Raw genomic sequence first — 25,038 nt, 5'->3', positions numbered from 1 at the left:
CCTCTTGAAAACATAATCCAACTGATTTTAATAAGCATTTCAGTTTTGATGCTGAAAGAAGCCACAGCCCCAGCTTACCTCTGGATCATGCATGCAAAGACTTTCCACATTATTTTGTAATAGTAACTCATGATTTTACCAAATGTAGTAGCTGGTAGAATCTGTTTTGGCAAATAAAACCACTAACTGTGCTGTTTGCTTCTGTCTATGACCCAGAGTTACATGTTTAGCCATAAAGGCTTCATAATACCAGTTTTCACTCATTATTTACATTTTGTAAAGCTGGTAGAGTCGATTTAGCTGCTGCTGGCTGACATCCAAACCCTGGCCACAGGAGAACCTAGACCTTGTCTTGGCTTTTCTGATCCTCTCTTTCTAACAAAGAAGATGACAGCTTGAACAACAGACAAAGGGTCACACACACACACACGCACACACACACACACAAAGCTAGAGGCAGATAGAATAAATTCATTTTAAACGCTCTTTAAAGGGAAGAGGTAATGTAGTAGTGTAGTATGATACTGTATTAGGACTTGCATGACTAATATTTGTCAGTGTGGCCCCCTGCCTTATAAAGGCTTACTTAGAAATTCCATAATTTTTGAGAAGTCAGATTAGTTTACTGCCTTTTAAAATCCCTACTTTCCAAATGTGTCTATTTTGATCTAAGGTTTTTATATCCTTTATCTTATGTCATTTTTTCTAAGCAAAGAAAAGCCCTACACTGCATGACTAAAAGCTTAAGGATTTACATACTAAAAGATTGACCAAATGAGAGAATCACATCACATGCTATAGCCACCACACAACATCACTGTGGCACAACAGCTCATGTTTCATTTCTCTACAAAGACTAAGGAAAGCCTGTCCTCTGGTATTTTGTGTATAGTTTATGCTTATGTTACTTGAGCACAATTATACAGATTTTGTTGATATAAGTTGATTAATCATTTATAGTAAGCAGAGGAAGTTTGTTCATTCTTTGTTCAACATTTAAGGTCCGTGTCCAAAGGATTGCCTTTTTACAATAGTTTTCAGTAAATGTTTACTGCCAGTTTTATTAGAGGACATCATAAACTGAAGGGCAACAGCTGATATTTCTGTCTAATGAGGTTCCTAAAGTAGCTATTGAGTGTGTTAGCGCCAGGCTGAGTTATTAGCAGTGATAAGGGCCAAGAGAGCAAGCAGCGGCTAAGAGCAAAGGAATGTCCATTCAAAGCTCATAAGGATAGATCATCTACCCCAACTAGAAAAGAGTTGAGACATAGCACAGACACATGCTCCACAGCACACCAGGCAACCATCCATCTCTCGTAACTATAGATTGCGTATTTTTCTAGAAAAGCGGAATGCAACGCACCGACAGCACGTACATACATGGTAAAATTCTACATTACACCCTTTTCCTCAGTACATTAACTCAGAGGCGTACGATGGGTTATGAAGATAACTTTGGTTTTGCAAGAGCAGATGAATAGTTGACAGAGAGATAGTGTAGCCATGGTATTCCAATATTACAACAAAAACAAAGGACCATCTTTGTGTGATTAAGTAGGTGTATTGTTTTACATACGGACCGAATGAGGCAGAGAACTCCTATATTTACTTTCAAACAGGGTCTATAATCACATGCTATTTTAGGGCGTGGGGCTCGGGGAGGTTGTGACCCTTCAAACAGGAGCCAGTCACACCCGAGGTTAACTGCCCCCGCACTGTGGGAGAATGGGAGCATATTAACAGGTAATAGCTTGTTACGCTAATCTTCAGTCACATTCGAAAGTGTTTAACTTTTGTTTTCCTTCTGCCTTTAGTTCAGGGTGAAACACCTGGGTACAAGGCTGGCTTTGGGGAAGAAAGCCTGGAGAGAAAAGACAAAGCCAGACAGTCCTGTAATTGGACAATTTCTCTGAAAGAATCTTAAGGTTACTTTAGCTTCTGCTCTCTATCACGTTCTCCCTATAGCAGTCTTTCTCTCTCGTGTAATGGATACACGATTGTAAAGAGTTGACAGTTGGCGCACCTCTCCTGATATTAGACATAAGATCAGAAACGGCAAGATGTCCTCTGCTTCTTTATTCTGTGAATAATAAGGCTGCTACTAAGTTTGAACTCTTAGTTCTATTTTTGACTCTGCAACAATAGACCTTATCTCTCACCGTAGATTAAGGTTCTATAGGCAGATATGTGTAGAAGACATGTGGGGAGACCTGTGTCTTCAACAAGTGATATCAATGCAAATTCCTTCTATGCAGGTGGTGCTTTTGGTGTCCTTTTGACTTCTCTAGTGAAAGAGAAAGCAATATAGTAATATGTGTTTAAGTCTTTAAGCTTGTGTGCATGTGTCAGAGAGAGAGAGAGAGAGAGAGAGAGAGACAGAGAGAGAGAGAGAGAGAGAGAGCGCTCTGTAATATGGTTGGCGGACACCTTTTCCACAGAGATTGTTAGAGAGATGCCAAAGCAAAGTTTATCTCCTCACATCTCTCCCAGGCTGCGAGGTTCTTATATAATTGTGACATTGGAGACAGAGCTAAGTGCCTGAGCCAAGCCTTGCCCTCCACACCACACTGAGGATCTCAGCGATCAATGAGCTGCTGAAAGCTTATCCACAGCTAACCTGTCTGCCAGCAGACAACGCTGGCTCCTACCTACCCAGGGTGTCTCCGTAGTCTGGCCAGTGAAGTCCACACATACCTGCCAGACAAGGCTCCTGCCTGTACCACTCCCACAGACATAAAAAGGTGTCTTTTAGGCACACATCCACTGTCTGCTTCAATTGTCTTGATCTGTCTCCTTTAAACAAAGGTGAGCAGGCTGCATGAAACCAAGCCCCTGATATAAGCTATTGTGATTGTCTAATCACTGGGGAGATGACGTCTGGGTTCAGTCTGTGATTACATTGTTCTCTTAACCCAGAATCCCACCTTGCTATTCAGCTCAGAGTTAATGTCATTAATTAGCCATATCATCAGATCAGAGAAACAGCTACATTACACATTACGTTACATTTTATACATGCATTGTCAGAGACGTTAAACACAATGAGACCTTTTTGCACATCTGTGTGAAAAGGCTGTTTTTCATCTTCGTTGTTTTTCTTCTTCTGTTAAATATCGTGTAAATATCCCTGTGTTACATACTGTAATATAATTACTTCACAACCATTACTGTCCATTGCATCAAGGCCTAGCAGACCTCTATCTCCTTTCCCATTGCATTCTCTTGGCAAATCAAGCCTAGCTCACAGGGACTGGAGTGAAATATACCTGGTTGTTTGATTGCTGGCATGTAATGAGAATAAAATAAACCAGTCATCGTCCTCTCAGTTAAGTTTGGATGAGAAATGGCAGAGAAAAGTTTAGCCTACTTCGTCCGGTGGGAAGTATTCCCACCACTTTGATTGTGAGCCGAAGGATGACAGAACATTGGACATCAACGTTATTTAGTTTCCCTCATGAGTCACAGCGGAGGCAGTTGGGTTATCCCAATTTTTTAAGGTAATGTGGGACACCAACCAACAATTTTGGGGAATGGAAAAGTAATATGAAGTAGCATATCAAGTGAATGCTCATAGGGAGTAATAAAGGAAGTAATAACAATACTTTTGAAATGAGTAATGAGTAATGTGTTATTTTTTTTCAGTAACAAGCCCAATACTTGTTAGATACTGCTCTTTCACATCTTCCTACGTGCAAATAAGCTCTTTAAACTGTCTAAATTATACTGCACATGCCACCCTGTGCTGTTTGATCCACTCTATACATACCATGTCATATCATATTTAATTCACATCCTTCTACCACTCCCTTCCTCTCACTCCTCTACCTACCAGTTGTGCTTGTTTACAACTTTCCCAGCAGATAAACATCCTCAGTTTACTATAAAGGGAAACAGGTTTGTCACAGCCATTTACTGAGCAACATCAACTTAAGCATAACAGAATCTGAGAAATCCTGGAATGCAGAATGTTTTGGGTTTTCTATAAATGTCTGTCGGCCATATTGCTGGTCATTGTGCTTGCCTGGTATGCAGCATCCATACGTCACTGTGCCCATCAACAGTCAGTAGTTCAGAACTACAACCTTTCCCCATTATCTCCATTAGAGAATGTGAGGGCGCCGAAAAATGCTTCAGCAGAACAGTGTGTGGTGGCTGTGGCACGCAAGCCTGCAGCAATTATTATTATAATACTTTGCTACCTTCTCTCCAGAGATGGTGTTGGTGGAGGGGGTGGGGGGGTACTACATCCCAGCAACCTCTGCTCTGCAGGATACATGCTGTCAAACTGTGATTATTCAGGAGAGAAAAACAGAAGGTGACAGCTCCCGTGCTAAATATAGTGTCCTTCCTGTCTCTGTTTCTTTCTCTTTTTATTTCCCTCTCCTCCTCCGCCTTGTCCTCCTCCTCTCCCTTACTCTACTCTCACACCCTCTCTATTTGCTTGTTGATAAGAGGTTGGCAGTGTGAGTCAAGGGAGGAGAGCACCCAGTATGCCGCCCACAGCAGGGGCGCACTGTTTTAGCACACTCAAAAGGGGAAAGGGGAGAGGGGGTCTCTGAAGTGCCCCGACTTTCCTTCAGAGGGGGTGAGAGGGTGCATGGAGGGCACAACGAGAAGGGAGCAGGGGAATGTATAAGGGAGGTGTGGGTGGACATATATGCCTCTGAGGGCAAAGGAAGGTTTCACATACCGGCTCTGTGAACGTGCAGTAAGTGCAGCGGTAAGTTGGATCCCAGGCTTGAAAGAAAATAATGTGTCTCCACTGTGTATTCAGCCCTTTTCAGTCAAACTCACCCTATAAATTGCTGGCTCACCATCCTTAAATGATGTCACAGATTAAAAGGGAGAAATGCAAATATAAACTAGTGCAAGGGACAGGATTGAAAATGAAAAGCAGACAGTTCGCTCCGATGTGAATATTTCTTCTGAGCAGGCGACGGCAACTTGGGCCCATGACTAAGTACTTAATCATGCTGGGATCTCTCCCTGCGGTGACAGAAATGCACAACATCCAAATGAAATCATAATCACTCTGCTATTTATTATTCCAATCTTTAGCCATTAGGCATTTTAATCATAGATTTAATTATCTGTACAGGGGAAGAGCAGATCTACTTATCTAGTCCTCTCAGGATCCGCCTGTCTTCCTCACCACTCAAGGACTGTAGATTATTAGGTCTAGACAGCAACACCCAAACAATATAGTCTCCTTGACAACGGTGTGGAAGTTCGGTCACTGTGGGACCTGAAGTCTTTTTTGGACCAAGTGGGCACACTGGTTCTGTAGGATGCTCGTCCCATGTCACTCCATTATTTGTAATCTATACACTGCAAAAAACCTTATTTTTCTTAAACCAAGAAAAAAATTCTGCCAGTGAGGTGAGATGCATTGTTTCCAATGCAGTTTCACTTGTTTCGGGAATTTTCTAGAAATGAATAAAGCAGATCACTGCACTACTATCAATAAAATGACACTTGATTCTACTAAATTCTTGGAACAAGTTGATTTGCATTGGAAACAAGTGAAATGATCTCACCAGGCAGTTTCCTTTACTTGTTTTAAGAAAATTAGGATTTTAGGACTCAGTAACAGACTTGTTAAGATGGAGATTTTTGCAGTGTAGGCCTGATGGTACGGTGTGGAGAGGACACTGTTAAACCTCACAAACAGAAACAGAGTGGAACGAGGAGAGAGAGAGATAATAGAGCAAGGTGAACAGAAGAGGGAAAGTTTGCTGTTGGTGCAAGTAACTCTCTTCCTGTCATGTCAAATCCACTCATACACTATACAGTTAAGATTCTCGCCTAATTTCTCACACTCAATCTGTCTTTACTCCCCTTTTCTGTGTTTTGTCCACATTTTACTTTTCAACAGTTTTCCTCCCCATTACCTCGTGGCTCCCAGGAGCACTTCCACTGATGGCATAATGTTTTAAGATGCTGACCTTATATGTGCCTTGATGAATTTATATTTTCATGCATGTGTGCTTCCTGGGAAGTTTTCTCTTCCTACTACTCTGATCACCCATGAAGAACAAGAGAAACCATTTATGCGTTTCCCAGACTGCAGTCTTCAAAACATGCTGTATAAAGTGTTTTTAGTTAGAATGATATCATACATATGTAGATGATAGTTTTCTTCACATGGGAGATGCTTTGGCAGGCTTGATAAATAGCCCTTCCATTTCTCTCTCTGCTGTGTAAAGGGGGGCAACACTCAGCAGGGAGTGAGAGACAGCTACACTGTGATGGATGTGTGTGTGTGTGTGTGTGTGTGTGTGTGTGTGTGTGTGTGTGTGTGTGTGTGGGAATGGGACTGGGTGTGTGAGAGAGACAGTGCGTGTGTGTGTACATGCTTGCGTGTGTGTCTGTGTCCACGTCTCTTGGTCTCTGCTGCAGCCAATTTTTTTGATCGAAATGTGGCAGACAGGATAAAAATAGGCTTAGGCCTCAGTGGTACATCAGACTGATGTCAATTTTATTTTTCCTGGTTTAAAAGAACCACAGAAGTGCATTTAATGTTTCAGGTATCCAAGTATCCAAGTGCTTGGAGTGGTTCATGTAGTTAATTGGTTAGTGTAGCCTTTGTAATTGTGTCTGTGGAGCTTCTGAGCACTTTACAGAGTCCCTACTTTTAGAGGTATGATTTTAGTCGTTATTAGAAGCAGATTATTATGCAGGCTGTGATCAACCTTACTACCTGCAGAGGAGCAGAGGAGGACAGAAGAGGCGGGGGGGTTGAGGAGGACGACAGTTGTTGTGGACAGAGTTAGAGAGCGAAATGATAATGGATTTCACAAGAAGCGTTTTTCTTAAGATTCAAAGTGACAGAGAGGAATGAGAAAGGGTATTTTAATATTCATCTCCTCAAGTCCATGTGCCTGTGTCTGTGTGTGTCTGTGTGTGTGTGTGTGTGTGTGTGTGTGTGTGTGTGTGTGTGTCTGTGTTTGTGTATGTGCAGGCGCACTTGCAGAGCTTCTGTAAAGAGCTATATATGACACTGCTTTGGTTTGGTTGCCATAGCAGCATCTACCTGTCACTCCTTACAAACCAAATCGGGTTCAAATGATTCTCTCCACAGAGGAGAGGTGGAATGCAATCACAGCCTTGTGCTTATTTCCCCTGACGTCTGTTGTCTCGTCTGCTCACAGAAAATCCAGAAATAAGCCGGCGTCGAGAACAAGAGTTAGTTAAGACAAATGAGGACTTGGAAAATGAATTTGCTAAAACGATGAACTCTGATAAGGATCTGATACGATCTTGTAAAGTTACAAATTGTGTGGGTGGGTTGGATGGTTAGTGAGTGAGAAAGTGAAGGATTAGGACTTGCTCTCCAGATGTGGCCCTGCTCCTCGGGGGTTAGCGGCCAGGACTGAAATTAAGGAGACACAGGGTCAAGGGCGCCTCTCAACTTGTTTACCCAGACACCTATCATTCATTACTATTTGTCTGTCAGTGGTAGGATCTTGTTACTGCAATGCCATTGACCTTATGGTGGACATTTTGAACCTTCAGGGTGGGAAACATACCTGAAAAATTGGCATATAAAACTGGTGTTACTTCAGAGACCTAACTGCTATAAAACAACAACAATCACAACAACTGCTTGAATATAGCAGGACAGTTAGCTAGCTTTAGTCCAACCAACTAGCTACCTATAAGCTAGCAATAATGGGCCAAATATATTAAAATGTGAACATATCCCTCCAGATCCATTAATTTCCATTCAGTTTTTCAGTGGGGAATCTGTGAAATGATGAGTGTTTGATGCATCTTGGTGCAGAACAGTAGGACATAGCTGTATTTGCTCTTCCAGGTAGATTTCCCACCCAAAGTGTTCAAAATGGCCGCCATGTGAATAAGGTCAATGGCTTATGCTTTGTCCCCAGAGTCAGACAGAAGCTGGACAGGGAGGAGACATTGGAGGTAGAGGCCTGATTGGGAGAGGACAACAGTTGGGCTGTGCTATCAGTGTCAATAGGCATGTCTTGAGAATGATAGTGAATTTAGCATGGGAGGAGAGGGTGGAAAATAGTTATCTATGGAGCTTTTGTTGGTATCAGGTGGAGAAAGATGGCCTGTCTAAGGGGATTTTCTTCAGCCCCATCACAATAATGTTACATGAATTTGACATGAGTGCAGGCTGGTACTCCTCCCCGTGGACAGAGAAGGACATGTTGAACTGTCGAGCTCATCCTGTTTCAGCTCAGAGAACATCCATGGGGAATAGGAGGAAGGGAAGGAGAGAGAGAGAGAGAGAGAGAGAGAGGGAGAGAGAGAGCGATTGGGAGTCATAGATGAGGAGCGAGGGACTAGAAGCGGGGACTGTCGGGAAGATAGGGCGAGTGGATGAAAAAGTGAAAGGAGCGATAGAGCAGACTTAGAGAGGACTGTGAGAGTGCTAATGGACTACAGGGCATCAGTGTCAGGTTTGCTATCTCAGCCAGACCGGCGTGGATGGATGGAGGGATGGGAGGATGAGAGGGAGAAGGGGGAGTGTGGGTGCACGAAGGCATACTCAGAACAAATTGTGTGTCTGTTTCCCATTAGCTATGTATGAGTGTTGGTTGAGATGGTTTACCTCAGCTGGTGAGTGCTCCGGCTGCCTCCACAGTTCAGCTCCTTGCCAATGCCCCGACAGTAACCTCAGCACATACCCCCTCGCTGCAAGGTCCAGTGTAAAAGTCAATGAAGCCCGCTGACTGTATTCACACTTACAAATTGTCACACAAATTGTCGTAGAACAACTGCTTTAAATCATTTGGTATGGGAGAACATTTGGGCTGAAGCCTGAAGTGCCGTCTGAACCATACATCTATTCACTGACGATACAAAATGGTTGGATGCCAAAGTACGAACTTGTACAAATATTTCTTTTCGCTGAGTGCTATTGCGATCAAAGTACCTCATAACATACCAGTTTGGCAAAGCCTGATGGGAAACTTTCTTTTTAGTCATTCCTAAATGAAAGGTCAGTGTTGTTTTTGTGTTGAGACAGAAGCTGGGCAACCTCAAACCCCCACAGCCCTCATGAAAGTTTTCAGCCAGACGCAGGTGTGGGAGATTCAGACTTTAGTCTATCAGCCCTCTGTGAGTGTGTCTGTGTGTGTGTGTGTGTGTGAGTGTGTGCGTGTGTTGGATGAGGACCAAGTCGCTGTCTACGTGATTATGGGAGTGATTAGGCCTGTGGTTGAGCCCGACCATGATCCCGTGGGAGGATCCTATAGCGGTGTTTCACTGTTGGATTAGAAACGCCGGAACATTCCTCCCCCTCTCCTCCTCCTCCTCCCGCCTCTGTCAGAGCTGTATTTCACCATTTACTTACAACCCTCTCTCCCTCAGCGCTATGCTCAGCCCAGAATGAGTTCTTGGCGCAACGTATACTTCCTTCTCTAATATACCCACCAGGTAGAAGAATATCAATATCCATCTGTGAATGGAATAAAAGGGGCAAGTGTTTTGCTGGTTGTCAGCATTCAGCACCACTTACATCCAGTCACTCCTGATTGTTCTCACTTCTGCAATATTCTCTCTGCAGCATGTATAATTGGTGAAAACTGAGCTTCAGTCAAATCCTAACTTCATTACAAAGTCCACTTTCCAGGCTATAGATGTGAAGCTTCGTAGATGGTAAAGCCCTCAACGTCAGATTTCTCTCGATTCAAACAGATTTGTATTCCCTATGTTCCACCGCTACTGTGGCTTTAGGCATGTAATGTCTGAGTGAGTTTGAAGGTTGGGGTGTCACTTAGACCTCTGACATCACTCCTGTGTGGGCTGGGACCCCTTGAACCCACCCCATCCTGGAGGAACAACAGAGAGCAGAGGAGTGGAGGAGGAGGAAGGGGAGAATGTGGTGGAACATGAGGTTTCAAGGCCTTGTTTTCTGGGTTCATGCACTGATGGGTTTTCTGTACCGCTGATAATGTGCTGATTGTGAGGGGAGGAGATGGCCTCTCATCCCTGATTATTGTGGCGGTTGCATTGACATGATGCCAAGATTTCCCCCATGCCTGCCCTGTTCACTCCCCTTTGCCTCCCAGCTTTGTTAGTCCGCCCTGTTCTCAGGAACCCTCTCTAGGTGTCCCTAATGGTATGTTGGCAATGTTGTCCGTGGTATCTGTGCCATGTGTGTGTGTGTGTGTGTGTCTGTGTGTGTGACTGCATACATATGTATGAATGAGAAATAGGAGCAAGGGCCTCCTATGTTGCTGTTGTTATTGTTGTTGTTGGTGTCGACGCCTCACTCATCCCGGTGAATGGACTGCTTGGTCTCAATAGAAGAGGGGCGTTTGTGTGGGCAGGGTCCATCATTCATTTACTTCATTCATGTCCCAGGGGAAGCGGAGGAGGAGTGGCATACAACACTGGCACTGCATTCATACTAAAAGCATCTCTGTCTCTCCCTACCTCCCTCTGCTCTCTCTCTTTCTCTCTCTTTCTCTCTCTTTCTCTCGTCATTCTCATCTCCCTCACTTTTCCTCTTCTTGGCACAAATGCTGAAACAATCATTACTGAAAGCTTGGCTGTGATCCGGTGCTTTCATGATCTGTAGGATTTCATGTTGGATGAATTGATGTGTTCCTCTGGACTATGTGCTAAGCCACACTACAGTGATGGAAGACTACAGGCAGGCAGCCCTCAGGAGGCTTATAGCAAGCAGCACCTCCTGGCACAAATGTGTCTAGAACACAGAGGCACTAACTCTTCTCAGCAGTCCACGGCTGACAGATCTAGTTTTAATGTGGTCCCCTCAGCTGAGAATCAGACAGAGGAAACAAAAAAATCTCTTTTGCCGTAGGGAAGATCTATGGACTAAATAATGGTTTGTTCATATGTAATCGCCTTTAGAAAGTTAAAAAGGCTGCAATCCATTAGCCTAAGACAGTTGATTACACCAGTGTTGCACACAGGATTGGTGCACACTGCACAGCGTGAAATTTGCCTATTCACTACCGTGGCCGGATTACACTGTCCTATTAAGCTATCTATGCATGATTAATTTGTCACAAACCATTGCATTATGGGCAAATTAGACCATAAAAACAACAGTGACTTCAGGTTTCTTGGCTGCTACACTGCGCTGTGCACTGTAGCGGTGAACTGCATTGTTCTTTGTTGCTGATGGTTTCTCCAGGAAACCTGAGAACCGCAATGTTTTTTGCAGTTGGCTGGTACAATAACATGCAGGCTTTTTCTCACTGAGCTGGGAATACACAGTGATGTTGCAAGAAAAGGAGGGAAGAGAACTTGATGAATCAAGTTAGAGGAAGAGGATTTTTCAATCCAGGGTAAAAGTGATGGCTAGCACTGAATGTTTTAAATTTCATTCAACAAATCTGATGTTGTAAAATTAAAAATAAAAACCTTGCTTTCCATCAGATCAGTGTCTGTACAGACCATTTAATTTCTTGTGGATATTAATTCTCGTTAGCTTGTATCTGTCCTTCACAAATGTAAGCCTATACAGTAATTCAAGCATCATAAAAACATAAGATCATAAAGCTCTTGATAAGGTCTCATGAGGAGTCCAGCTTGTGCTATCACAATAGTCCTGTTGCAGCGACAGTTACCCTGCAAATTCAGCTTAAATTAAAACTTTGTCCCTTCATATTTTTCCACAAGATTCCAGGACTTGATTGCATGAAGATCAAAAGACTTGATCGTATAGTACTGCACTCCCAACTCAAGCTTGTGTGAATGTTCAGAATGATTTGTCCATTTTTAGTATGATCATAACCAGACTTCTGAACAGGCAACTCTGGCAAGCTGCAAACAAACAAGCCCTTAGCAGAAAAATAACTTGTCTGCTGTTCAAATCTGATGGATGAAAAACAGATAACAAAGATAGGCCAGGGAGTGTGAGTGAGAGAGAGACCACTCATAAACGCAGATAGGAGAAAAGGCTCTCTCCATTCCTGGTGTGGTTCAGTCTGTGTTTGGTTGTCTTATCGGTGCAGAGCGGATGGCGGAGCGCTGATTTATGAGAAGGTATGACCATGTAAGATAAGAGGGTTTTTAGCCTCCATGTGTCCCTGCAATCACTGGCCGTCTTCAACACCCCGCCTGACTAAGGATGGAGGGTCTGTGACCAAGAGCTCCCGCTGTCACGCATGTTGCTCTCTTTCCAACTGATAAAACAATCACTCATGCCTCCCTCTCTATCTCTTACTCTTTTTTTCTCTTTCTCTATATATCCTTCTATCTCTCTCATCATTCTCCAAACAAAACAGATACTTCCCAGTAATACTTTATTTTGTCAAACCTGTCTGAGCATCTCCCACCAGGGTGTGTAAATGAGAATCTTTCAGTTTCAGTAAGTGTGAGCCTAAAGCCAAATAGCTAAGACATGAATCCTATAGGATAATTGGCCGGTTCTGAGACACAACCAGTATGGTTTTGAATATGTTGCGTCATCTTGTGATCTGTCTTGAAGTGGAGACAGAAGGCATGTTTACAGCTAAAATGTCAGTTAAACCCCGTCTCTGTAACAGGGTTAGAATATTCTTGGCTATGAGTGCATGACTGTTTGAAAGGTCATTTCAACATTGCTTATCTATCTCCAGTTGTGTGCATACTAACTCTCACTGAGCAGAACAGCCAACAATAACATGCCAGAGAAATTATAGCAATTTTCTGATTGGCTGTTAGTATTTGGTTGCATAGAGTTTTTGTTCCACATGGTGCATATAATTGATAAAGCTCTTAATCTGAACAAGGGGCAATCTTATTTGCTGATTTCATGCCTGGTTTACAGTAATTGCTGTGTAATAATGAGAGGAAGAGTTTATGTGAACCAGAGGCCCTGCTGTGGTTCGCATAGGGCAGAGAGCGTTATCTTGTATTGTGCTTGTATCAATTTGTCTCACTGTTTGTCTGTGCATCTGTTTCTCTCTCTCTTTCTCTGTCTGGTTGTCTCTATTTTGCTGAACAAGCCTCTCGGTTTTGCTTGTGCATTCTTAGCAAGACATGCAAATCTGTACAATCTTGCCCAACTCTTTGACTGCAAAACCTCAGTCTGAATTGGAAGTTGACCCTAGAAATTCACTTGGGAAAGTGAATTTATGAAGTCCTAGTTTTTTTTTTCTTTTTGAAATAACTGCAGCAATTCAAAATCATCTCCCAAATGCCCCTAAACAATCCTACTCTGCACACTGACCCTTATGGTCATGGGTGAGAAAAAGGCCACAGGGTCATGGGGTAGGATGTCCCATCTGTCCATCAAACATGAAAGCCACCAAACCAACAGGCGCTGGTGTTTTAAATGGGAGGGGTGAGTATGTCAGTCAGCAAGGGGAGTAAAAAGGCTGCGGATTACACAAACAGACAGTAATCTAAAGGTCTGTCAGCCTGTCAGTCAATCTGACCTTGGGTAGCATTGCTTTAATTGCAGAGTAGGATGAGAGAGTGGGGCCCGCCCATGGCAGACAATTCACATTATCCATTAAAGATGTAATGGCTGCCAACATGTTTCATCTTGAATGACAAATTTTCCATTCAAAGTGCATTTACCCTTTTGGAATGTAAATGGTAGTTTTGGCCTGCAATTATTTTCTGTGAAGCTCGCTCATTTGAAAGTGATTCAGGCCATTTATGTTTGAAAAGTTTTCGTTACATGCGGTATTCTTGGTCATATAGTCAGTGCTTCTCAGAGGATACACGAACACGCATACCTCCAAAACTTTGATGGCGACATGAAGCATTAAGGTGGATTAAGTAGACTGCTGCCTCATGAGATCACACTTCAGTACCCCATCTGTTTACTGAATGATACAGTTATGTTTTTTGCAATTGTTGAATGGCTGTGTCACGTATCTCTTTCTTCACACCGCTGATAAGATCAGCTATCACCTTGTCAAATTATCATCTTCACAGAGACCTTCTGACATAAAAAAAGAGTGATGGCATGTGATGGCAGAACTGCAAAAGTAGAAAAATACCTGGGAAATTTGGGGGGGAATTTTCAGACAGGGAGGATTTGTACATTTATTGGGACAAAGGTATTATTACAACTAGTATGTGATTAATACAAGATTTCATATCACTTTCTTACTGCAATCATTACAGTTTGTCTATTCTTTCCCAACCCCAACGATTTCCATAAGAATCTTCTATAGCATTCCCACTGTCTGCATTCCTTTATGCCTCCCCTTCCCCCACTTCTGTCCCGTCTCCCTCCACCGCCACTCCCTCTGTTCCCACTACCATCACCTCCATCGCACAGCCACTCTTCCACAAAGAAAAGACAAATGCCCTTGACTGACAGCCCTCTGCCTCATCATCCCCCCCTTTTCTTTTGTTTTCTCCTTGTTCCTCTCCTCTCCTCTCCTCTCCTCTCCTCTCCTCCGTGCCAAACATGCAGACAGCAAATGGCCCACCTTCAGGAAAGTGCTGTCACTCACAGCATCCGGCCAATAATTCTCACCGGTCTTCCTACCTTTTATTCTTCCCCTAGCTCTCAGTAAACCATTCCTGCTGCGTTCCACTCAATTTTTCAATCAAATGTGTGTGTGTGTGAGTGTGTGTGCGTGTGTGTGTGTGTGTGTGTGTGTGTGTGTGTGTATATGTGGGTATGAAGCTGTTTTAAATGTCTCTGTTGTACTCACAAATGTGGGTTGTGATAAAAAGAAGCAGTGGGATACTGCACGCTAGCCTTGCTGATAATTGCTGGTGTATGTCACCTGCAGTCTGATCTGAAAATCAGTTTGTCTGCAGTGTGAATTCCTGCAGGCTAGTGCGTTAGACTGGTCACACCACCAAGGAGTCACTAAGGAGAGGGCTAGTGGATTACAAAGTGAAAGACAGACTAAAAGACACCCAGATAAAGCTGCTACATTTTAAGCTAGTGCTGGGAGGGGTCAGTAATGCAGGATCCTTAGTGTAAGCAGAGCCAGTCAAACCCGAGACATGAGACATGAAAAAATACAGCTCGTGTTTCTGAGGATCAAACTGCCTTACTCAGACTATAGGAAAGCATAATATTAAGTCTGGGCTCTTCCCAAGCAATAACAGCCCAGGAGTTACCTGTAATAACTTGTCAGGGACTATCTGTGTGTTTTTGTTTGAGAATTTACTCAGGAATTCTCTGGGTAAGTTGCTGGTTAATATGTTATTCTTAGCCAAGGTCATGGTTGCAGTTTAAAAGACTCAAAAGGAAGAGTTTGTGCTCTGCGTGTAATTATCCTCCGAATCATCTGGCTAGGTCAATGCCATATTGATCTGTTGCTGCACAGTCTGCCACTAATGGAATGGATTACTAGAGGAATGTTAGGTTTGATCTGTTTGCAAAGGACTTCTCTTTAGGGAGTGTGTTTCTGGAGAAACTTGACCTTCCATGTTCATGGAAGTGTCAATCAACCATGGGTTACAGTGGTGACTAGTTGAGCAAATCAATATATTCCGTATGATTGTACATGTCATGCATAGCTCTGTCATAGATCGTAAGTAAAAGAGTTCAATTAGAAATGATCTATTGAGACACTAATTACAGCGTAGGCCTGTCACCACAAGCGACTGACAGTACAGCAGACTCCGTAGGAATAAAGTTTATTTACTCCTTTAAGAAGTAACTTTTTCCCTGGTGGCTGATTTGAGCAGAACATTAAGTCTTATGGCCATGCATGCCTGTCACAGCCTTTGTGGCAAAGCTTCCATCTGCTGTTAGCTGAGCACAAAGCCTGTCAGATGAATGCGCAGGCCCTCACCGCAGGCCCTGACTCTGACACCCCATCTTAAGACCACGCCACGCTGCTCAACAACCAGCCACCTGATTGTTGAGTATTATCTGGTTGTCCTCTGCCTGTCATACAGCATTAGTGCAGGAGGCTAGACCGGGGCTCTCTGTTGACACGTACCTGGTCGGGGGTGACCCTGCCTTTGTCTAGCAGAGACGTGGGGGTCAAGTGGGTGTGAGCAGTGGCAGGGCAGGCAGTATTCTGACGCCCGTGGGGAGGCAGATGGGCCGCTGGCGCTCGCCCATTAGTGGCTTGTTGTATGATAACCTCCCAGATGCCGGTGACCCCTGAGCTAAACTAGCTGGCCTGGCTGGTCATTTTAATGGGACTGGGGGCAGATTTATATTCACATCACAGACCTCTAATTGACCCTCTCTTTTCATGCCCAATAGAGAGTAAGGCATTTGAGCTCAGTCTTTTTTTAAAGATAATTTTTCTGGGCTTTTTGCCTTTATTATGATAGTTTTTACAGTAGAGATAGACAGGACAGATTAGGAGAGAGAGGGGGGAATGACATGCGACAAAGGTCCTGGGCCAGATTTGAGCTCAGCTTATCAAGGCTCCATGTTGGTTTGTTGAATCTCATTAGACCTGTCTATTGACAACTCTCTTTCTTCATGCTACAGTTAAATACTATTAATGGGTGAAGCATAAGCCTGACAGTCCTAGCAAAATACATCATTATTGCACACATCGTGCATGCAATTCCCCCATCACCCTGCTTCTTCCACCTGTGACATGCTGGGTGCTAAAGAAAGGAGGAAAGGGATCAACAAAAATAGGCATGCGTTATCTCAATGGGTTGGTATGCAGACAGGGAGCTAGTGGATGCTGGCAGGATCAGACAAGCCAGAGGAAAGGGAAGGTGTCAGAGGAAGCTAGGAGATAAATCAAAATGGCATTAACCAGGCATAGAGAGGGAGATTCAAGATAGATGGCGATGGAATACTCTTCTGTAGAGCTGCCATGACAACACCTTCAAAGAATCCTCCCCACAATGTTCTGGATGGTGTACAAGGCTGGCGGAAACGCTAAAACAATCTGAGGAGGTTGGTGCAGGGCTGGAAAATGGCAGATGTTTCAGTGAGATACTGGCCCGTTTCCCCATCAATCCTCACTGGGAGATAAGTAAGCCTGATTTTGTGAAATAGGAAGCAGGATTTTTCTTATCTGACTTTGGCCATCACCTAAATTTAAGTCATCCAAACGAATGGTCGTTTAAAATGACTAAAGGAAGAAAATGCTTTGGCTAATGTAATATAGCAGAACCATGGCCTAGACTGTGGTCATAACACAGTATCAGCTGTAGGTCAACATTATCTGGGTGAGGAATGATTCAACCCTTACACAAAGGAAAGTCTCTAAAGGTTGTAGGATTGTAGGATTGTCTACATAAAATAGAAAGAGAAATTCTGTAATGTGTATCATCAGCATAAAGCATTGCAAATCAGTGCATCAAATCAGTGGTGAAAATACATTCCAATGCTTGCAAAAACACACACGTTAAAATCTGTAGTTTTAATGAACTGCCTTGTGCATTCGTTTGGACAACTAGCCGGGGGATTTTCAGGTTGAATCTTTTGTAAAATCTCCTTCTCTGGTAGACTGGTAATTGACACTTCAAAAGCAGCAGGGACAGGAGAAAATCAAATATCCCAATAAAGCAGCTTGTCGGTGCTATAGAAGATTGCTAATTATATCATTATATCAACTTATTTGACTCATGCATGTAATGGAAATCTTACATATATCATCTGTAATGCAGCTGTGTGTGCTGTCTATTTAACTTAGATTCATGTAATGCTGATTTGTAAAACATTGACCAACTCTCTGGGAAGCACTCTGTGAGTTGTGTTGTTTGTAGAGCAGGAATATGTGCCGTCTGTGCTTGAGATAGCCCAGCTTGCCCAGTTCTTCCTTCACTGTTCTCTTTCAGGGGAATCATGATGTTGGAGAACTTCTCACTCCTTCTCTCCTCCTCTCTACCTAAGCTGGCAGCTGAGATCTCTGTCAGTGTTTTTTGTGGGTTTGGGCATGCACTAAGGGTGTTTTGTCCTCTGTCCAACTCATGATTAGAATACGCATCAGAGCGCCTCTGTGTGCCTGTGTGAACTGTGTTTTAAGTTGAGTGTTTTTTGCCCCTGCAGCAGCAGAAGAGGGGATCTCAGCCTCTCTGTTGGCCGTATAGAGGAGCTCTCTGTCGAGTTTCCATGGCTCTCTCCTGCCTGCTTTGATAAATGGAAGTTCTTAGGTTCGCTGTCAGACTCCTCTACCCTCGGGACTCCTCCCTCCATTCTCACCCCTCTACCACACCATTTGCTGTTGTGGGTGAAAAATGACCAGAGAGAATATAGTAGATTCCCAGTGCTGGACTGGAGAGTGGAACACCAGGAGAGGGTAGAGATGGCTGTTGTCCCCAGTGGAGCCTGAGTCAACACTTGCCGCTAATGGTCTCTCTAAATTTACCTCCTAATTACCCCCCTCTCATTGCCCCCGGCTAGCACCACATTGGCCATGACCTTGATACTGGAGGAAGCGCAAGGGCACACTTTAAATTAAGCTATGTTCAATTCTGGTTAAAATCAGCGGGAAGAGAGGAGAATTGATCTAATGTGGCTTTATCGACAACTGGGCTCAACTTGGGACTGTGCAAATTTCCAACGGTCCTAAGAGGAGACAAACTGGATCGAGGAGAGGATTAGCAGATCTTCATAAATAAAGCATGAACGGATTCTTCTGTGAAGCCATCGTGTGTGTTGGCGCAGCTGACAGAGGGAGAGTATTTGTTCTAAGTGCCAGGTCAGAGGTCAGCCAGGGAGAGACGGATTTTTCACTCATTCACACCAGCTCCGTCTCATTATTCAGCCCTCCCCTAATCCCTCTAACCTGTGTTGTCACCACTGACCGCCGCCGTCAGCCCACACGGCCGCCCCAGCTCCACCCAGCCAGCCCACTGCCAGCTACAGCACAGCTACAACAACAAACACAGCTTCATCATCATTACAGGGGCTTGCAGCATCTGCACGACCCCAATCCCACACACACACACAAACACATGTGCATACAATGGCTAGCCATGGGCCCAGACAGCGCCTTGGGATAGAGCATTTTGTAAACAAAGCAAGGAACCAACCAGTGTTTTCCATGTTCTCCAAAACCTGGGGATTAGTGTTGCAGAGGAAGGGAGCCTGGCAGACCAACTTACTGATTTGCTGAAAGGCAGGGCTTTATGGCATTAACAGCTCTGCATGAATATGGATTTATTATTTCTCTTGGCATCTGAAAGGGTTTTTTGTCTGTAAAAACTGGAAGGTTAGGATAGGAATAGGAAAGGAAATAGGATTATACGGACTGAATCAAAAGCTTTGTGTTACTTTGTGAACAGGCAACAGTAAAAATGTCATTCATTGTATTTGCTTTCTTTTTTCATAACTAGGGCAGTGCCCCCCCCCCCCCCCCCCCCCCTTATTGGTGACTGAGGTGCGTCTTCCTAATCTCTCCCTGTTCTCCTCCTCTCCTCAAACTAGCCCACCCTAGTATCCCCCTGACCTCCGTGCTCTCTCCTGACCCAGCTTGGAGCAGGCACCCAGACCACCAGAGATAATCCTCATTATGCTGAAGTGTGTAAAGGGCCAGGATGAGCTTTCACCCCAGACCCTTCATGACCTCTGACCCTTCACCTGTGGCCCTGCGGGGCTGTTGAGGGCAGCTGTCCATAGCACTGTGTGCTGAGGGAAGGGCATGTAGGGCCCAGTAGGACCATAGTAGTATTCGCTTGAGACGGTACTGCCAGGACAAACCTCTGAATCTCTTAGTAATCACATCGTATTGATACATACTGGCTCTTCATTCTAATGTATCCAAAGCACTGTGTGCACAGCAAATGAATATAGTTTAGTGTAATTTGTTATGGAAAGTTATATTTGTTTCTTACATAACAAATATATACATACATACATACATACATCTTTTCTGGAAGAATCATAATTCAGTATTGGTTATTCCTGTGTATTAAATTTGGAAAGCCAATAGGATAGATAGTCTACTCCTCCTCTCTACTCTTAATCCCCCCATCTCCTGTTCTCATCACTACATGTATAACATGAAGTGTATGAAGGTTAGGTGTGCAGGCCAGAGAGAGAAATAGAGGAAACTAAATGACCTTCCCTGTCAGTTGAACGAGGGATCCTCCTCTACTCCCTGATGCTTTAATTAACCTTTCCTGTCATCCGAAACAGCAGAAATAGATTTGTTATAATCTCTTGTTTCCACTCAGGAAGTGAACTCACTGCTCAAATCAATGTTTCTCTCCTCTTGATTTGTGCAGTGGGAGACAGGTGTCCCTGATTTGATGTGAGGATCAGAGGGCTCAACGGTGGCACAATTTCTATCTACACACACATACACACACACGCACAAGCGCGCACAGAGTGTGTGTCAGTGGCAAAGAAGCGTGAAGAGCATTGAGTGACAGCATCCGGAAGCTCAGAGATAAGACATAATCTGGTGCCAATTATTTCTCCTTGACAGGCACAGGTAAGCAGCAATCAGCTCCAGTGACATGTGTTCTGAGTCAATAGTCCTGGTCCCAGTGGGTGGTGAGAGGCTGATTATGAGGTGTTGAAGGGAGGCAAACACAAAGCTGCGACAGGTTTGACTGATAAGGCCTCCCACCTCCCGCTCAGCCCCTCTGATGTCCCTGATGTCCTCCCTGTCCTGTGCACTACCAGTTACAAGATACACCGGCCTAACATATTCAATCAGCACTTGCGTTTGGTACCACACACTTTCAATGTTTGCTTCTATGCATCCATTTAAAGTACAAAATAACCCTGAATCGTATGAATACATGTAGCTATATGGGCCATGCACGTCCTTCACTTGCATCCACTTGCTATAGAAATCCGTGCATGCACACATTCACGCATGCATGGCTGGAGACAAGCTGTAGCAAGATGAGGCCACACCTCTCCTTTATGAGAATGTGAACAGGAGTAGAACGGGGAATTCAGACAACATGCCGGGGATGCCTGGGCAGGTATGTGGGATTTTCTGCTGCCTGCACCCTCAAACCCCCCTTCCCTTTCCCCCCGAAACAAACACACACACACACTGGCGGGCAGGCAGACAGGGGGCAGGGGAAGGAAGGAGAGATTTCCTAGTCTGATAGTGGCTTGAAAAGAAGTGGTGGCGGTGTCTGGGAGCTGCCTCTTTCTCCCTCTCCTCACAGGTACAAAACAGGGGTCACTCTTGTCCCTTTGTGGGTGACCCAGGCACCGCTGCACCCAGCTACAAGCCTGGCCAGCAGGCCACATAGCTTGGCTGCCCAACAGAGCAGAGAGTGTCCGGAGTGCAGAAGGATCACATCAACAGGTGGACAGACTGCAGGCTCAGTTTACCAGCAGATGTCATTCACATTCTGGGATTGCAGTAGGAGTAGATAATGGCCTTTATCTAACTAAAAGATCTTCACCAAGGTCATCAAGATTTTATGTCAATTGCTATAGTTTTCTCAGCTTTGAAATATAAATGCACACGCTCGCACACATACACACGCGCGCACGCACACACACACACACACAGACACACAAGAAAGAAAAGGAGAAAGGGAATTTAGCTGTCTTCCTGTGGGTCTGGTAGTGATTACAAAGGCCTTGCTGGGAACCTCAGTGATATACACCAGATCCTACGACCCTCATGGACACTTGTGACCTATCATTGCTAGATTTACTATTACCAGTTGGTTCTAAATAATACTGTTTAACACGATGCCAAGGCTATGTCTTGTTTCTAGCATTTTCCTTGGCTTCAGAGGCATGGACTATTAAGTTGAGCTGCAACAGACAGGAACCCTATTGAGAAAATGAATTGTGCTGAGAATAGAGTATCTATGATATGAGACGGACTGTTATCATACCTTAGTCCCTATCTCAACATGCCAAAGGCATTATTTCAAAGGAAATGTGTTTTAGCATGCCTCATGTCGCAAAGAAAGCAATATTTCTCCTGATTGCAAGATTTGCACCTAATTTGCACAGATCAAAATGGCAAGATGAACTAGGATAATATACAGTATACCACTTGTATAGAGATTGCATTTTTCCTGAGCGGAAAATATAGCCTATGGGTTTTAAGAAATGTGCTTTAAAATGAATCCCTTGTGCTGTAGGTGTTGGTTAAGAAATCCTGCTCTGATACTGAGGTGTAAGCTTCAGGTAGTCAGACATCTAGTCCTGGCTGATGCTTGTGCTCAATCCTTTTGGTCCCCCCATTATGTCCCATACCAGTCGATCTCCTGCACTGCAACGTCATCTAGTTTAGATACAGGATTGGATACAAGACAGGGTATCATGATGAGGATTAGCGAGCATGTGCAGCCCCATCACACCATCCCCCACACACCACCCACACACACCACCCATCTACTTTTCCCTAACTCCAGTCAGGTTTCATGCAGGGTACTTGGTCTGCTGTTAATTTGGAAGCCTTAATGCTTCTTTTTCATCCCTTTTGAAACTAGAGACATAGCCGTGTTTACCATTACAGTACGATTAGTTACCAGCAATATGCACAGCAGACCTCCATGCCAAGACTTTTTTTTTTTTCTTCCTTTCTGTATCACTTTACGTCAAACATAGCCGATGTTTTCCAATACCGGTTAATGGTCTTTGACTCTCCATGGCAGTTTTCTTTGGAAAAGAAAGTGAGGAAGGAACAATGTACATCTTAAGATGGTTGTTGCATGCATGGAGCTTTCCAAAACACAATTACATGACATAGGTTATCCAGCTTGCAAAACAAACCACAGAATAGAAGCAATATCCAGTGTGAACAGGGGCAGTAATTATTCTATTTTGAAAATGTTTTGCCCCATTTATTTTCACATCATTTATAAGCTGATAGCACATATTTCAGTTGTATACTTTGTTAGCTGCCAAATTCGTTTTTTGGCAGGCTCTGAAGCTATTACCATATCTCAATATTATAATAGATTTCCTCACTATCTGTAAGGGTGTCGTTCAAATTATCTCATATGCTTATGTTAGCATTCAGTCTTGACAAAGAGTTGAGGACCCCCCCAGTGCTATTGGTTTTGGCCTGGTGGTCATTATGTCTTTGGCTTCAGTGAGGTCATTTTGTTCAGGATTTGATGAAGTCTGCTCCCAAAACGATAGATACTGGTCAAATGATCGTGTGTGATCGGTAGACTGAGTTAAAGTCAGTGGAGGAGAGGGAGAAAGATGAGAGGCTGTCAGATACTTGAAGCTGGTTGCTGGTGACTGGTAATGTGTTTTGATGAATGTTTGTCTGTAATTTAGTGCAGTACATGTGTCTGCCTGTCTGTCTGTTCTCTGACCTTGAACTTAATAGTGACCTAAGCCCTGTCTGACTTGTGCCAGCCAGTCACCGCCAGCAGGCTCCCGTTCAAATGACCGTGAGTGCGAATCTGAGTGCAGAGGTGATGAATGTGGGATGTCAGCTGGTGACGTCCGGTGTCCCTGAAGCTGCCGTCTCCAGTATCCCTCCACCGCTGGCCCTGCCAAAACAGCTAGTGGGCATGGCGTCTGGGTGAGGGGTGGCCCTGAAATCCTGCCGGTGGCCCGAACTGACAACAACACAAGGAGGGCAGACTCGCCAGGATGGTAATGGAGAGAGAGAGGGAGAGAGGGAGAGAGAGAGAGAGAGAAAGGGAGGGGGGTGTCTTTTCCATTGCTATGTAGATATACCATTTAGGGCAAGGATGTTCCTCTGTGTCTATGTGTGGACGGTTGGGATCGGGTATCCAGTGTGGATATGACTCATCATCGGGCTGCAACAGCCGCACCTGTGTCCTCGCTCCACTTACTTAACTGGTGCATGTGCTATGAATCTCCCCGTCTTTGTGTGTGGAAACATGTACTCAAACACGTATGTTTGGAGGCGCCTTATGAGACGTGTACGAGTGACAGCCGCGTTGTATTCAACCACCTTATGTACCCAACCGCACGCCACGATGCTTCACCGTGACAACAGCGTTTCACAGCTCCTGAACGAGCTCGGCACGCTAGCAGCCGAGAAGCCGTCTGGTAGAGGATTCATGTTGGTATCACACCACGTCCTGTGCAGCACCTCCACAGTGGAGAACGCTATTCTCTCTCTTATTCCATCTGAGTTAACAGACGTTCTGCTTCCCCACGGTCAAAGAAAGCTGTCGTAGGGACTCTTTATCATCGGGAGTGAGTTTCAGACTTTCTCTCCGTAGACGCAGTGGACCGTACCATGAGGGGCAGGGAAGCAGGGGGTGTAGTGGCGATGTTGAAGAGAAAGACAGCAGGGGCATTTGTCCAGTCCCATTGGAGTGGAACATGACCAGGTCAGCTACCGTGGTGAACTCCACGACTGGAGCAGTGCAAGTGCAGGCTCAACTTTCCCAAGCGTGTAGAGAGATAGAGAGATAGAGAGAGAGAGAGAGAGAGAGAGAGAGAGAGAGAGAGAGAGAGAGAGGGAGAGAGAGAGAGAGAGAAATCAGATTCTCTAACAGCTCGGGAGGTAATGGGAGGACGGGGACAACGGTGTTTTCTGTACACCAGATCCCCACTTATCTGCCCTCACACCCCTTTACACACACACACACACACACACACACACACACCAGTGTTCTGCCATTAGCAGCAGCATATGTGAGCCATTGGAGACCAGTTTTATTTCCAAATAGTTTTTCCAGTGAAATGGAGGCCATACAGGAGTAGAGATGTGGCAGTGTGGTTGGCTGTATGATCTGATGTGATGTGATGTGAGACTAACCCAGGAAATGGTCTGCATCATCTCCGAGGAAATGTAATGTGCATTGAAAAGGATTCACGGGAAAATATGTAATGCCACACACAGCATCATGGTAAAGCCCGTCGCCTCCATCACAGCTTGCCAGATAAAGTGAAGTGAAAAGAGGAGGAGGAGATACGGGGTCACGCTGCCAGATCCTGCACATTATCTGCTATCTGGCCCCTTGTAATGGAAGACATGTAATGTGACACCAGTTAAAATGTTGTAGGGCCACCAGTAGTGATCCAGCACAGATGGATCCAATGGGGGAAAGCAGCATGGGCCAATATTAATGGCCATTTATACAGCAGTGAGTGATCTATTGCTTGCCTGTAACCATTCAATTCTGACTCCTGTGGGATATGCTGTGTGTCCATGCTTTGGGAAATACAGTACATTTGTATCAAACCTAGTCATAATCAGGTTTTGCCAGTCCATAATCCTATGATAGCAGGGCATAGTGGAGACGCCTTAGAAAACAAACTTGAATCTAAACAACAGC

The 25,038-nt window shown here is 44.4% G+C and overlaps 1 protein-coding gene across 2 annotated transcripts in view; it reads left to right on the top strand.

Moving 5' to 3' along the window:
• Positions 1-25,038, top strand: part of LOC139908569 (semaphorin-3F) — a 287,062-nt gene that overhangs the window by 3,817 nt on the left and 258,207 nt on the right. The gene's annotated exons all lie outside the window — the stretch shown is intronic.

The sequence above is a fragment of the Centroberyx gerrardi genome, chromosome 5, assembly GCF_048128805.1.
Source record: "Centroberyx gerrardi isolate f3 chromosome 5, fCenGer3.hap1.cur.20231027, whole genome shotgun sequence".
Classification (NCBI taxonomy): domain Eukaryota; kingdom Metazoa; phylum Chordata; class Actinopteri; order Beryciformes; family Berycidae; genus Centroberyx; species Centroberyx gerrardi.
This window is presented reverse-complemented; position numbering and strand designations above follow the sequence as displayed.